The 10,931-nt window shown below is 43.3% G+C and overlaps 1 long non-coding RNA gene across 1 annotated transcript; it reads left to right on the top strand.

The window, feature by feature from the left end:
- The first annotated feature begins 330 nt into the window (after positions 1-330).
- Positions 331-10,038, top strand: LOC109144467. Its single transcript, XR_002045266.3, has 5 exons — positions 331-435; positions 1,551-1,632; positions 5,745-5,844; positions 9,193-9,301; positions 9,399-10,038. It is a non-coding gene; the product is annotated as an uncharacterized LOC109144467 (long non-coding RNA).
- Positions 10,039-10,931: the final 893 nt, after the last annotated feature.

Raw genomic sequence — 10,931 nt, forward strand, 5'->3', positions numbered from 1 at the left:
TGCATGTCAGCCTCCTCTCAGTGGGCTCTGTAAGCCTATCAAGGGCACAGATAGGAGAGAGGGGATTTGCCACTTACTGAGAGGCTGTCAGAGCAAAATGCAGCTACACGAATGCTTTTTTCCTCTGCAATAGACATGGTGTTTGAAAAGAATCTCAAGAGCAAAGGGTAATGGGAACCATTACCTGTCCCATGTAAAGTGTCTGCCCTGCAGTGTAACAAAACATTTCAGAGAAGACTAGTTGAAGTGATTTGGGCGGAATTCTTTTTTTTCTACACTCTCTCTGTATGAGACATGAAAGATTGTTCTGTGTTTGCTCTCAGGTCAGGACTCCAGTATACCAGGAGACTGGCAGATTCCCAATACAAAGATACTCCCCACCTTGGAGAACTTGTGATCTGAAAGTCAGACAAGAAGCTCTGAACAGAGACACAGGTACACCAAACAGTCAGACACAGTGGGGTGTTTCTGCTCAGTACTCCAGCGGCAGACCTAATGAAGAAGTGTGTGTTGGGAATAACGTTGTTACTTTTTGATGTAGTTTTGTGGAAACGCATCTCAGCAAAGCGCAGAGTTAAGAATGATAAGGGCGAGTGAAGGGAATTAATTAACCTGGTCACACTTTGTGTGGGATGCAAGGTACAAATCTCAGAGATTAAAGGGTTACAAGCCCCAGGGCAGGTGATGACATGTCTGTTGTGTGGTGGTCTCAAAGCTGGGCTGGATTTGTTTCTAGCATTTATTGTGGCTTAAATGTATCCTTGAGCTGGGCATGGTGAGGGAAGATGGCTCTTGAGTAAGAGCCATTGCCTTTGACATCAAGTCCTGGCCACAAAACCTGTCAATGAAACAGCAAATTAGAGAAGATGTAGCTACCACCCTAGTCCAAAGAAGGCTGCTTATCTGCATGGCTACAAGCAGGTGATGCAGAGAACTGAACGAGCTGCACAAGCCTCTGCGTGGCAGGGCTGCAGCGCTGCAAGTACAGTGAGCTGCGCTTGCTCTCACTTTTCCTGGCTATAGACACCTAAGGTCTGATTCTTCTGGCTCTGCACTCTGCACAGTCATTAACACCGCTTTGAAGAGCTGGGTTAGTGGGTGTAAAATACTACCATTTAGTAAGGCATCATTTTGCCACCACTTCACAGCACTGTAAAATGAGAATCTAAGCTATGGAGCAGCAAAAACCTGAGCCCCAAGTATTCACCTCATTAGAGAATCCTTCGCTGTGTGAATGGGAAATAATAAGGGCAAATGCATCTGTCCTGAAATTACACAGGCTGCCTGAGTTTGGTCTGAGATTTTAATGGAAGACCAGAGCAATAGAATAGAAAAATTATTAAATTAATATGTAGTACTAGTGGATTTGAAGCAGGGACTGAATTTTACTTCCTCTTTTCCTGCTTTTACATGAAATTTCAAGCAATACCCTTCTCTACTGCATTTAAAATAATTTGAATAAATATATAATAGATGCACAGACAAACGTGTGTAGGTAGGTAGTGTAAATACATATTTGGAGATGACACTGTTCTCAATATGTTTTCCAGCTAAATTCTTCTTGGGGAAAAAAAAAAAATTGCTCTTTCATGTGGATTCTCATACTCTTTCCATGTGTCTTGCCTGTGGAAGGTAAGTACTTAATTTTTTTCTTCTTTCTTAGTTTAGTTTGGGTGCACTTTTTTTTTTTTTAGGTCTTCTTTGCCATAGGCCCTGAAAACAATAATAAAAAAAGACTGTGGCAGTTGCTTCCATGTGGCTTGCCGAAGGGGTGTTAAGAAATTTTTCTTGGTGTTCTGTATGTGTGAGCTGCAAAGAGGTGATAAATTGCTGAAGGAAATTAAAGCAGAGGGTTGAAGCTCAAGTTTTGTACTCTTCTGATTCAGGCAGTCTTGGATTACAAGCTGCTGGTTTTGTTAGAAATCAAAAGTTTATTTGCTCTAAACCCAGGGGTGCTTCAAAGACAGATTAATAGGTAGAAACATCATGCAGCCTCTGGTGCTCTCTGGGCTTGCTTTACTCAGGTGCTGGACAAAGACACCACAGTATATCAGAGAGGAGCAGCTGAAGCGGTAGTCGTAATACTTTGGACAAGCACTCATTTCTAATCGTGGCGATTCCCAGAGCAGGGCTCCACACTGCCGTCCCCTTGCTGCCATGTGGAGGCACCCAGCCCACGTGCCCATCCCATCGGATGCCTCCTGTGCCACTGCCTGACTGGCAGCAAAGGAACTTGGCTATCAGATCAAAATTTGTTTCTTGGATTCTTTCAGGGCCATTAAGCCACCGCTGCCCCCAGTGAATGACACTTTGCTGTGAGTGGGAAAGTTGTGGCTGCCAGTTACAGCTGCTAGCTGGTCACAGCTTGGCTGTTTTGCTTTGCCTTACAATGGCCTCAGCATGCCCACCCTTTCCAAAATTAAGATCTTTTTCATTTGTGCATTCAGCTGTGGTGCTGGCATGAGTCCACATTAAGAGGTTTTCTTTCCTTTTCTCCTTCCCCCAAGTTCCAAGTTGTTGCAGCTTTACCTTCAGCATTATCAGCTGAACACCAGTAATGCTGGCTCTTAGCTAGGGTTTTGGGTCCAAACATTTTGCAATGTTCCATGAAGGAAGGGAAGTTTTATGGACTCTGGGTTGCAGCTGAGAACACCAAGGCATGGGGCTGTGGCAAGCTGCTGCATTATTCAGTAACAAGCAAGGAAGCCTGGCCAGGCTGGATGATGGCTCAGAGCAGCGTGTGGTTACACTGCTGGCTGGGACCTTTAGTCATCGCTACACCATCTTGCTTTAAACCTGCCTGGAACTTGCTTCAGCCCCAGCTCTGACATGGCTTGAGAGCTGCCCACAGCAGTGTGTGGGGTTGCACAGGCTGCTGCTGTCCTGCTCTGCTACTCTAGCTGGCTCCTTGGCCACAGCAGTGCTAGGTTGAGACCAGTATCTGCAGCCACAGTTCACACTCCATCCCCCTTCTGCAAGCTGATTTTTTCCTTCCTCAGTGGCTGTAACTTGGGAGCTGGTGAGGAGTGAGTCAGCATCTGCTGCCTGCTTTTGGGGTGAGAGCAGAAAGGCAGGGGCAGTAACACCTATAACACCCAGCGTGCCTCAGATGTCTGAAATTCCCAGAGGTCCAGCTTACACGCGTTTTCCTGGACTTGCTGCAACTGTGAGGACCCAAGAGGAGAGTGGGGTGTGCCTGCTGAGATCAGCTGCAAGTAGAGATGCACAGGGCAGGGACTCCCCAGGCTGATAGACTGGAGCTGCAGTGTTGATGTCCCAAGTCTGCCACTTCCTTGTGACACTATCGCTGCTTGAAAGAACCATACTTTTTTTGTTCATTTGTAAGGCTGTGAAAACACATGCACAAACATATCCAGGATGAGGCTGAAGTGAGATATCAGTGCTCAGGTTCCTACAGATGCGTGTGAGGCTCAGGCACTGCCTTACCCATGTGCAGCCTGCATGGTATATGGCAGCACTGCCCACCAAACGCTGCTGGGCAAGGGGTCCAAGCCACTTTGGGCCAGCTTCAGCACATGCAAAAGCATTTACTACCTGGCTGCAGAGAGGCTGCATGAAAGAGGAAAGGACTGAGTCTGTCCTTTGTCCCTCGTATGCCTTGGCCCCATGAAACACCCCACAGTGCTGCTGCCTGCTGAGGAGTGGACTGAAGGCCCTGTGTAGCAGACTGTGATGTCCAGCAGGTCAGGAGTTGCCCATAGAGAGTTCAGGCTCCAACACAGAAGCAGGCATCTCCTCCTTTCCTCCAGGAAACAGGAGTTAAAAGTGCAGGATTCTCCTTTTAACCTATTTGCCCCAAATCCTTTTGTTAAAATAAAAATTGCCATTTGTCAAAGAAAAGCAATCCATTAAGGCAAGCTTGCAAAGCCCTTCAAAGCAGCAATGGCAAAACATTAAAACTGAAAGTAACAGCATATTGCCCTCAAATTGCATCTTTTAGCATTCACTTCTGAGCAATGGGACCCCAAAAAATACCAGCTGCCTGGGGGGAACCTGGTGGGACAGGGTGGGAATTTCTGTGAGCACAGATGGTGGTACACTGCTGCATCTACTACACTAGTACTGTGCAGAACTGATGCCTTGAGAGGCCACGTAAAAAGAGAGACTAGACAAGAATAAGGGAATAAAGGTAGGTATTTATTTGAAAGGCCTTCAAAGGTACACCCAGGGTTAGCCAGAGGCTACTCTCAAAAATGGACTCCAAGATGGACGACAGGTCACGAATTCTTCACACTTTTAAAAGTTTGGTTCATTTGCATATCAGGGTTAATTCTCCAATTAAAATGTCATTTGATGATGTAATTTCCCCAAGCTCACCCCCTTCTTAAGATGTTGGTTTACACATTTTGGGCCTAGAACAGTCTGAGTGTCCTTGGAGAGCAGGCCTGGAGATGCTTTGTTATGTCTACCTAGCATGAGAGAGCAGAAGTTAACAGGCTACAAGAAACTTCAGAGTTACACACTAGGCAGTACAGGATTTGAAAAATATGAAAGTTAAAACCTAAGGCATCACAATCATGGACTATCTTCAAGGGTCTGGGAAGACATGTCCAGCTGTGGAATGTGATAAAAAGAGAAGTGAACAAAATGGGACAATGTCCAATTGGATGGTGTTGGGTCATTCAGTGAGAGTTGTAAGTACATGTGTAACCAGTCTACTGACAAGCCAGAGCTTACATCTTGCCCACAACGTGATTTATCTTACAGTTTCAAGCAGTATACCAATATAACCAAAATGAAGTTGTTCCTTCACAGAAAGAAGGAAAGGAAGCTTTGTTTTCTCAATAGTGTCTCAGGAATATTGCCCTCTGCCCTCGCACAATGCAGTGTAAACTTGCTTGTAATTTGTGCTGGAGCGGGGAAGTCAGCTCTCTCTCTGTGTTTCATTGTAAACCTACACTTAAAATCCTTTCCTGGCATTGATCCCAGCTTTGATATGCATTAGTAAACATTCGTGACACCGACATTAATCCAGTGTGAGCTTATAGCCATTTGTTATATTAGACACTAAAAAACAGTCATGAGGCCATGATTTGATAGTGTTATCTCAACACCTTGTGTACAGATGCGAGGCTGATTTGGTGACATATCATCCTTGACACATGACACATAGAGACCATGCTTCAATCAACACGCCGTGCCTCTGGGCAGTGTGGTGTTACAGCCTCTGCAGGGGAATGCCACTGCCTGTGAAACCACCTCTCCTGCAACTAGTGGTGATGGCAGGGCTGCAGAGACTGGGAAGCAAGAAACTGAGCCGGGTATTCAAAAATCAAATACACCAAAATGTAACAGTCGCCTGCATGTTAATGATGTTTCATTATTTGCAGACGTGTCTAAGCAAGAACCTGCTTTTCTTATAATTACTTATTCTGCAAATAAATTCAGTAGTAATGATCTTGGTAGCCCGATTGGCCCTAGATCTAGCCATAAAGCCATCATAATTTGTATAATTTCATTTAAGTTCTGCCCTAAATCACTCTGTTCATTTAAATTGTAGTCATCCTGATTTACTTGAGCATGGTGTGCCTGTGTGATGCACCTGAAAATATATGATGGTCACGAGCAGTGGGTTGCAAATGGAGTTGCATCACCAACAGGGAGATGTGGTGACCAATACAATTTTCCAGATATGAAAAAAAAATAGAGCATTGTCATTTGTTTAGAAGTGTAGTCAGGATGTGTTTTCTTAAAGAGTAGCAATCTGGTTTTGCTGTGAGCAGGATCTGGCCTTAACTGTCCATGGGCAAAGAAACAGCCGGTTTCATCGCTGCCCCACACTCATGTCTGTCTTCCAAGAGGGAGAAGAAACCTTTCCTGGTGGTAAGTGCAACTGGTTGTGATGTGACAGTGGCAGAAAATACAGGTGAAAGTGCTTCTTTACACAAACCAGACTTCACGCCCAAGCTCCTTCTCAATCCTGTGTTTTAGTGATCTGGATGTGCCTGCTGTATGAGGTGAGTGCTGACTTTTGGCTGTACTAGTGGTAACGAAGGGTTACAGAAATGCTGAAACTCAAAAATACAAACATAAATGCCAAGCCTCCGGCCCATCCACTGGGCATTTCTAATTGTCAGGTGAATGGATGAGAACTGTTGTGATAAATGTCATGTATCTTTTGGGTTGTTACACAACAGTGATAAGGAAAAAGGCAAGACACAGAAAGGAGAATGCTGGAGCTGCCTGTCTCTACTTGGGAAATAACAAGGCCTGCATTAGAAATATCTTTAAAAATGTTATCTGGAATTTGTAAGATGGCATGGTTAGTCCTGAAAAGACTGAGTTTTGAAGCATCACTGATGAATATTATGTTGCTGCCAGGGCTTTGTACACACCGACACTCAGGCTCAGTGGGAGACAGGCAAAAGCACAGGTAAAAGCTGGACAGATGAGAAAGTGCTTCCATGCTCAGCCCCCGCCAGTTGCTGCTGTCAAAATGGCTTTCTGTCCCTGCAGGCACCAGTGGGCTTCAGTTCAGGGTTCCTGATGTTTAATTGCCAAAATGAAAACCATACATGTGTATAGATACTGGATTGCTCAGAATACCATTGCCAAGGGGCAGGAATACTAACATAAGGTGGAATTGATAGCAGTTTAATTTTCCAGGCTGCAAATTGTGTTTGCAAAGGCTTGCATATAATTCCCACTTCTTCTAATGCCTCTATATACAGACATACAACAATAAAACTGAATCACCACAGAGGGACTTGCAGGAGCTAACAAGTCCTCAAGGATTTATAGTGCAATATTCAGACAATAGAGTTTACAGAAACATCATTGATCCTGCTAGGAGAGTTAAATTAGTACTTTGGTCCTATCTCGTTATTTACTTTCATAAGAAAACTTGCACACATTATGTAATTTTTCTACCTTTGTGGCTATTCTCACATGGCCATTTCAAGGGAGGCTCTTGTTAATGTCTGCTTTAATGTCTCTTGCCAACTCAGGGTGGCAAAAATTACTCCATGGCATGTCATTAGCTCTGGTCGTAGCTTGGTGTGTGAGTGCAGGCTTTGATTGGTACAGGGACTGCTAAATGACAGCAATTTTGCTAGCACTGTGCTACTGTGTACATGATGTGGGAGTTACTGTGGGTTATTGCTGAAATTTGCGGTGTCATGGGTAGTACGTAGGCATTCTTCAAAGCCTCGTGTACTCAGGAAAGTTTCAATGGTTTAACTTAAAACAAGTTTCACACCGGGGAAGACTGTACAAGTGCTTGGTTTCAGTTTAAACACAATTTATTTTAATGTCGTCTCTTGGGGGAGGGTTAATTTTTCTTTTTGTACCAAAATAAGTGGAATGAAATGGAAGATTTGTGCCTAGAAGCAAGGCACTGAATGCCCTGGCGCAGGTGTTGGGGCCCTTGATTTGCATAGAGACATTGTTCTTCTTGAAAGCCTGTCAGTCAGTGTGGTCAGAGAGGAGTGCCAGACACATCCAGACACATCCTAACATCACAGTGTGAAGGACTTGTCTTGGGGAGCCAGAGCTGCGGCCACTGAGAGAGGAAGAGCTCTTAGCTGCACCTGACTTCTGAGGACGTGCAAAAGCTCTTGGCCAAAGACTCTAACTATCTATCTTCAGCTTGGGCATCTTAAATTAAACCTTCTCCTTTTTGTGTCCAAACTGTTCGCTTTCCTTTTGCGTAGCTCTCAGCCGTGAAGCTTTGACTCAGCAATACGATATTGCCAGGCTGCTGCTGCTGTGGCAAGAATGAACCACACTAAAAGGGTGGACACATTTGTGAGGAAAGCCTCAAGTACTTCCCACATAGGTGATGATTTATTCCCATGTCCACTATTGTCTTAGCTGTATTTTCAGCACTTCCCACTTAAGAAGATAAACTATTGGACGTGCAAAACATCACACAGTGGATTAAGGACTTCCATCCAGTCAGAGGTTTGTTCCTCTAAACTTTGACCCTGTGTTCAAGCCAGTGACTTTGTAATATATATTTTAAAAACATATGGGCTACCATCTTGCATCCTTATTAATGTATTGAGACTCATTCTACAACATACACAGTAATTACTTTCCAGTGATGTCCTAGACACATGAAAGATTTTTGAAAAAGTAACACTGTTCACTGATGGGAAATTTTTAAAAAATTAAAGCTGACTTATTACTTGAAGGAGAGAAAAGGCCATGAAACAGGTATTTTTACTCAGCAAAAGAGAAAATTTTTAGCTTCTAAATGTGCAGAGACACTAAATCAACTATCACAAATGTGTGCTGGTGATGCAGCCAACAACACTTAATTATCAGTTCTACAGGAAAATTAGGTGAGAAAATTACTTGTCTTTTTATATTTATTTTATTTATAAAAGAACCCAAAGACAATGACAATTCCCTCACTACAGCACATTAGACAAAGATGGCTTGTCTGTCCTTTTCTTCTCCCTTGGTGATACAGATTGATAAATTCCTGCAATGTACACAATTTAATTTGTGTTACTCTTTTTCAAAGTTAGGGTTTCTTCTGCAGTGTTGAAGGAAGCTGTTTTGGTAGAGATGAAGCAGGCTCACCTTTTATAGGGTCTTAGATTAGAAATATTTGAGATATGGAGACAAGAACCCTATTTGGTCTGATATATTGACCTTCTCTGCAATGTGTGTGCCATTGTTTTTGTGTGTAGATACTATTTGCATATGCATCTTACTTCTTTCTTCCTCATAAATCATTTGGTTCAGTAAGTAACATCTAGGCATGAAGATACTGATCATATCAGCATGGCTTGATGTGTCCTCTGACATTCCAGCCTGATTATTTCTTCCCAGTGTACGGGCAGAAATCAGCAGCCACAGCTGGAGGGAAGAAGAAGGTAGAGCCATGGATGGGACTCCAGAAATACCACAAGCCTGTTTTGTGGCCAAATATTTTGTATCATAAAATCACAGGCCCATGGATCATGGAAACAACAGGAGATGCTCAGTGTTTTCAGGACTAGACATAAATTTAATCAATTACTTGATTTGGACTATGCTAGCCCTGGAGCATGCAAGAAAAATTTCACACTCTGAAGATGCCTTAATATCTGATTAGCTTTGTGTTCCAGATCAGGCTTTAATTCCTTCATGCCTGGGTGTGTTGTAAAACAGGAGTCTTCATAGACACACACTCTGTGTTTGGTCTATGCTTGGTCTCATGTGGATGTCCTCTCTTCCCAGATGGATGGAGGTGACCTAAAACTCACTGAAAGCTTTTGTGCTAGCAAGACTGGCTTTCTCTATAAGGAACTCTAGAGGACAGGATTTATTCCATCTTATGTTTAAAAAGGTAACTTAACTGGTAATGAAAGAATTGTCTCAGCCTGAAAAGGTACTGAAGCAGCTGGGGATGAATGATTCCATGGGTGTTTTCTTTCTCCCAACAGCAAAGTGGACTGAAGCAGCACTTGTTTCCCCTCTGGCTGCTTGTTCCTGCCCTGCAGCAGCTCCTAGTTGACTGAGCAGGGCTTTGATCACCCGGGAGTCCATCGCCCCAAAGAGTAATCTTTACCTTGGTTTTGCTTTGTTATATTTGAGCTGAATTGGTTTCTCCATCTGCAAATGGATCCTTCATTCATGTATCCTTTTCTAGAGGCACTGAGTTGTTGTTGGTTTATTGCTGCATTCCATTGGTCTTCAGGTGGCAGATTTCTTCCAGTTTATATCTACCAACCATAAGAAAGCTAATAATGTATAGATCATGTATAGGTGATAAGCAAAGTAAGCTGTTGTGTAAATTACTTTTTACTGGAAAATCAGTAAGAATCTTGAAAATTCTGGCCACCTGTATTTCTTTCTGAGAGGCAGATAAGGCGTAGGATGGTAATCTGTAGATTAAAAAGCCAGGGAGTTGACTGACTAAAATTACAGTTACAATTACGGTGCATCAAAGTGAATCTATGTTAAAAGTGGTCTACCATGGAGATCCCTTCCCTTGGCCTGTTGAATGCAAGTACATCTCAGGATATGAGTTCTTCTCAAGATGAATTAAGGGTGATGCCGTTTCCTGGTCAAAATCAAGAGTCATACATGGTTCGAAGGGAAAAAGGGATTTTATCTTGGTATTTATTTTAAGGATCCTTAGGTGCACTATGTCCAGGTTGAATGCACCGAAATGCACCCCGCAATGCTCACCCCCAAAAGATCTGGTATAACATTATAGGTGTTACTAATTAGCATATCTATCAAAGATTCCCCAATGAGAGGCTTGAATGAGCCCCCCTCCCCAAGAAACCTTCCCCTGGATGGTTCTATCTTAGTTTACAGAATGTGTTCTGGAGAGCACCTTGGGGTCTGGGGCACACTAAACTCTACCTACAATGCTTCTAAAATGTTTAGTCTCCTAGCTGAACAAACAAGTCCAGGAATGTAGGCAAAAAGCACTAAGAATACAGAAGCTGTAAAAAGGTATAAGAGGGGTTATAAAAGAAAAGGCAAAAAGTCTTCATGGCATCAAGGGGAGGTGGAAAAGCAGGAAGACAAATCATTCTCTCAACATTAGGGTAAGAAATAAATCATCAGGAACTAAACTGGTTTGGATTTTGTCTCAGGTGCTCATCTGCCACCATGACCCAATGTAGCTGCTACACATGAATATGCCAAGAAAAATCCTGGCTCAAAAAATCTTGCTCCACATGTATGATGGAAGATGAAAGAAAAAAGAAAGGTGATCTTGAGGGGGACAGTCACCTAGGTCTCAGCAGTCAACAAGTTTCCATCAAGTATATCATCCTTCACCAGCAGCAGCTGCCTGTTCACTAGTGGTAAGGGGAGAGTACCCCTGGGAGTGCATGGCATTTCAAGGATGGAAGACCATAGGCAGTGTCTTTTCAGGAGTGGATTTGGTTGTTCCTTGAGTTGAATAGGAATATGTGGTGACCACATATTTTCCTGATCATTTGTTAATAAACATGCAAGCC

Source organism: Corvus cornix, chromosome 2 (genome assembly GCF_000738735.6).
Source record: "Corvus cornix cornix isolate S_Up_H32 chromosome 2, ASM73873v5, whole genome shotgun sequence".
Lineage (NCBI taxonomy): Eukaryota > Metazoa > Chordata > Aves > Passeriformes > Corvidae > Corvus > Corvus cornix.